Source organism: Hypanus sabinus, unplaced genomic scaffold (genome assembly GCF_030144855.1).
Source record: "Hypanus sabinus isolate sHypSab1 unplaced genomic scaffold, sHypSab1.hap1 scaffold_747, whole genome shotgun sequence".
Lineage (NCBI taxonomy): Eukaryota > Metazoa > Chordata > Chondrichthyes > Myliobatiformes > Dasyatidae > Hypanus > Hypanus sabinus.
The window spans coordinates 209,739-214,947 of NW_026781598.1; the positions used below are offsets into that span (position 1 = coordinate 209,739).

Consider the following 5,209-nt stretch of genomic DNA (forward strand, 5'->3'; position numbering starts at 1 on the left):
TCTGCAATGTTTCCGGAAGACTTGAATATTGTAAATCTCACTTCACTCTTCAAGCAGGGAGAGACAGAAGAAAGGAAACTCTAAGCCATTTTGCTTGACCACAGGGGTTGGGAAGATGTCCGAGTTAATTATTACTGATGATGTCTCAGTGTACTTGGAGACACATGATAAACTAGGCCGGAGTCAACATGGCTTCATCCAGGGAAAATCTTGCCTGAGAAGTCTAACGGAATTCTTTCAAGGGGGAACAAGCCAGACAGATGAGATCTTCCGAATGCTTTTGAGAAAGTGCCACACATGAGGCTGCTTGACAAGCTACATGGTAATACAGTGAAGGTTCTAGCATGGACAAAGCAGTGGCTGATGACTGGATGACTGGGGGGGGGGGGGGTAGCTAGAGCGTTTTCTGACTGGTAGGCGTTGTCCAGTAGTGTTTCACAGGGGGCTCTGTTGGGGTCTATTCTTTTTTGCGTTAAATGTCATTCATTTAGCGATGGAAATGGTGGTTTTGTTGGAACAATTGAAAAATCCTATGACTTCTATGGCTCTGCCGATTAACGCACACTCTGTAGTTACTCGCTTTATCCAGATTTCCCTTCTGCAAGATGGAGCAACATAGCTATTCCCCTGTCCCACAGTGTCCTTGGCAATCCGGGGCATTGATACATTGGTTAAGACCGAGCAATCTCATCTCAGCCTCACTATCCTCAGGCAAATCCCATCAGATGCTATAGTCCATGATTAATATTACAAGTCCACTTTTATTTTAACTCCCTCTTTATTTTGTATTGTTTATTTGAAATAAATTGACTTGATTAGTGACATTATTCATCTACATGACGGTAAAACGTTTTTGAATACGTCTTCGTATAAATGAGCAACTTGCAATTGTTGTATTTTCTAAGCAGAATTATGTACGCCAGGATAATCGTTATAACATAGAAATACAGTTGCGTCAGCATCAATTAAACCGCCTGATGGCCTGGTGGAAGACATCCCTTAGCTTTCGTTTGCGGCATTTAAAATGTGGTACAGTTTCCCGGATGGTAGCAGCTGGAACAGTTTGTGGTTAGCGTGACCCGGGTCTCTTATGATCCTTAGAAACCTATATACACACCTGTCTTTGTTTACGTCCGGAATAGTGGGAATTCCATATGTACAGATGAGCCTGGATGTTAGAGTATTGCGATGGAGCGAAGTACAGTGTGCATACCAGGCAGTGATGCAGCCAGTCAGGATGCTCTCAATCGTTCCACTATGGAAAGTCCTTAGAACTTGGAAACCCATACCAAACGTTTTCAAACGTCTCAGGTGAAGGAGGCGCTGTTGTGCCTTTTTCACCACAGAGCTGGCGTGTACAGACGAATCGAGATCCTTGGTGATCTTTATGCCGAGGAATTCGAAGCAGTTCATCCTCTCAACAACAGATCCATTAATGTCAATAGGAACTCAAAGTAAGAAGCAATTCCAGTGGTCACATCAAACACTGTGCCAAAAATCTTCTGTTTGGGCTTTCCCGAAGCTTCGTACTATCCTCCACTTCTAGTGTTCCCGATGGTGAATTCTCACTCTGAACGTCAACCCATCTGCGAGCGTCTTGGCAAAGGATGGGAATATAAGTCGACACTGAGACCCGTGTTTAGGTAGGCGATAAGGAATAATTGTTAACATAATTAGCACACACAGTAACGCCTCTAGCCTGGTTTTCACTTGAACATTCATGTTTTATTCAATATTTGTAATCATTTATCAATTGTATAGAACTTCATTTTTCCCGATTATGGAGTGTGGACCAAGCTCCATAATATACGCCATTGGGCTGCTGCTCAAATAAAACTATTGTATGTTTGCATGAATTTTGTGTATTAGTGTTTGTAAAAGAATGTCGATTTGGAACAGTGCAAGCCGAAGGAGAGTGGTCATTCACTGAGTACATGTACAGATATTTGGCTCATTTCTGAACGCGTCCCACTTACCAGAAAACGTCCGTCCCCAATCGACACTTGTTAAGTGTTTTTGATACCGTCAAAATTGACCTTTCTTCAATGAAAATTCTCAACGCACGAACATCAACGAGCAAAAAGCTCGTTTACATATTTACATTGAAACCAATGTCATTGTGATCACCAGTTACGAGTTCGTTAGATCAAGCTTTTATCTCTTGCCCCGACTCATTAATTTCATAATAGTATATCAAGTATCGCAAACGCTCTCGGCAGCGAGTAAATGCACATTTTTTAAAAAATCCTGAACACATTGGACGATCTCCTAACGCGGGGCCGAATGGTCTACTTCTGCACTTATTGTCTATTGTCTATTGTCATATAGTCCTTTAAAAGTGTGGAATTAACAATCAACGTGCGGAATGTTAAAAACACCTACTCTAACAACCGTAATGATTTGCAATAAACAGCGATATCTCCTCAACATTGGCCGTCTAAATACTATTGACTATTGGGTGGGTAGTAAACTATCACCATTAACGTGATCTTACCTTTCCTCTTTTTCAGTTTCACTCATAAAACCACAATAGTTTAATTCTGCATCTGTCCTGACTGAAGTCAGCCGTGACATTTTCGCTGACTATTGACGCTAGTTTTCCTGCTTTAGTCCATCCCGCTCTATCACTCTGAAACAAAGAAACTCAGTGATACTGAAATGCCAGACCGGACTCTTCTGCAACCAAGTCTCATTAACGGCTAAGTTACCATGATACCAGGTTTTGATCCTAGCCCAGAGTTCATCGACTTATTCTCCGATACTTCTGCGACTGAAGTATACGCAGTGCAGAGCACTAGTCGTACCTTCCTGCCGTTGTGTGAGATCTTATCAAAATGTCGGTACAATCTCTCCGCTAACTGTTCTGGCACGCTCGTTCCCACCTCCCTACAAATGTTGTTTAAACTTAATCATGCAGCGCTAGCTAACCTTTGGCAGGATATTATCATTTCTAGTTCACGTGCAAATCATCTTTATCTATGGGTCTCAGATTCCCTGGAAGAGAGATCAATGATCGAAAAATCGTATGGCCTCCCTCCTGCACCAGACCATTAGCCACGTGTTAATCTGCATCATATTTCCTGTACTGGTCTGATAAGGACGCGGCACGAGTCGCTGTCAGAACCCCGAAGATCCTGCCCTACATCTCAGCACCTAAATCTCTGAATTTCCATTGCAGAAATTCGTCACTGTTCCTACCGATGTCATTGGCACCGAGCTGGAGCCAACCCCTGCCGGCTCACGCTCCTACTGGAGAATGTTCAAGACTTAATCGAAATTGTCCCTGACCCTGGCACACGGGGGGCAACATACCATCCAGGAATCTGTTCTTCCCTTACCAGTCTGAGTCACAGACCATACTCAGTGCCAGAGATCCGACCTCTATGTGTTTCCCCGTCCAAGTCATCCAACCAGAAACAGCATCCAGGTGTTGCTGACGGTGATGGCCATAGAGATAGTCTGCACTGGGTCTGTAAAACCTTTTTCCTCTTGATTGTCACCCAGTTTTCTGTGTCCTGCACCCTGGCTGTCCTATCACTCTATATGTTCCGGTCCATCACGTCCGAGGCTCTGAATGAACCGGAGTTCATCCAGCTTCAACACCAGCACCCCAGGGCGGATTGTTACACGCTGCAGCTGTGAGCACTTCCCGCAGGTGTCGTCATCAGGAACTCTGGAGGCCTCCCCGTCTTCCACATCCCGCGAGGAGCCTTTTATTGAGTCGATGGCATCCAGAGCCTGTCCCTGCCTTATTTTAATGTGTTCAGTACCGTTAACACTGGATCAGAGAACCTGAGCGAATTACGTTCTCTAAAGCGTCTCATCTCTCAGAAAGGCCGCTGCTCTGTCGTCCAAAACACATTGTTTCTGTTTCCTCTCCGACAGATTAAACATTGTTCTACAAGCCTGAACAACATTCTGACTGTAATAATTCATCCATGACGGAATGATGAAACAGACACAGGAGATCAAACGGCCTTTCTGCACGATGTCTTATGTTCTTGCGAAACTTGTCACATCTTCGCTTTCTTCCACAAGCATCAGATTATTGGGACTTGTCGTCTACATACCAGATTCCATCTGTAAAGCAGCGCTGCTCGGTATCATTGAAGAACCTGTAATCAGTTTCTGCTGACATTGTTGCGATCAACTCCCACCCAGTTTGCAGATTCAGTCCTGATTATTAACGTTTGTTTCTCTGCTTCCCTAAATGTAAAATTATTGAGTCTTCCAAGCATTCTCATCCATCTCAGCAAACATCCTTCACAAATTCTTGCCGAGACGCGTCTCACGAGTCTTCGATTTGGAATTGTTTTACAGCTTCACTTTCCACAGAAGTTGCCTAAACTGAGAAAATTGTAACACTCTCGCTTTCATTTCCGATTGGCAGGACGATATGTGTGATTGTGTGTATATAACTTTGCTTACAAGCCAGGCATTCATTCCGTTCACAAACACACATCAAAAGTTGTCAGGTTGGCAGAGTGGTTTAATGCGCTAGACTCAAGGAATGAAAGTCTTTCAGACAAACGGGAGTGTTCTGGTCTCCATCTGGGGTCGTGGGTTCGAATCCCACTCCTGACATAATTTGTCTTTAAGCATTCAATCGAGGCGATGTTATTTCTGCAAACAAACCCTGGGTTGTTGAGGTGGATTAGAAAAACTGTTGGAAGATAAGATTATGTTCTTGACACTGTTCATCGCATTACAATAGATCACCGTACACCGAACTGTGGGTAAGTGATTTATTCAGAAACAATTTCACGGTGAAGGATCTCGTCCCGAAACGCCGACTGCTTACGTCTGTCCATAGATGCAGCCTGGTCTGCTGAGCTCCTCCTGGCATACTCAGCTGATCAATATAGTTTCTAAAGTGAAATGATTGGTCGTCGGAATATTCAATGGGTGGGCATGTAGTGTACACTATCACCTTTTGATCAAAAGTCCGGTGTCGGATGGGTAGTAACTGTTCTTGAACGTGGTGGTGCGAGTCCCGAGGCTCTTGTACCATCTACCCAATGGCAGCAGCGAAAAAAGAGCATGGCAGGATGGTGACGACCTCTGACGGTGGATGCTGTTTTTCTATGACAGCGTTTTACGTGGATGTACCTAATGTTTGGCAGTGCTTTTCCCGTGATGGACTGGGCAGAATTCAATAAACTTTTTAAAGATTTTCCTTCAAAGGTACGGTATTTCCGTACCACGTCTC

The 5,209-nt window shown here is 44.0% G+C and overlaps 1 non-coding gene across 1 annotated transcript; it reads left to right on the forward strand.

The window, feature by feature from the left end:
* Positions 1-4,470: 4,470 nt before the first annotated feature.
* On the forward strand, positions 4,471-4,584 carry trnal-caa (transfer RNA leucine (anticodon CAA)). Its single transcript has 2 exons — positions 4,471-4,508; positions 4,550-4,584. It is a non-coding gene; the product is annotated as a tRNA-Leu (tRNA).
* Positions 4,585-5,209: the final 625 nt, after the last annotated feature.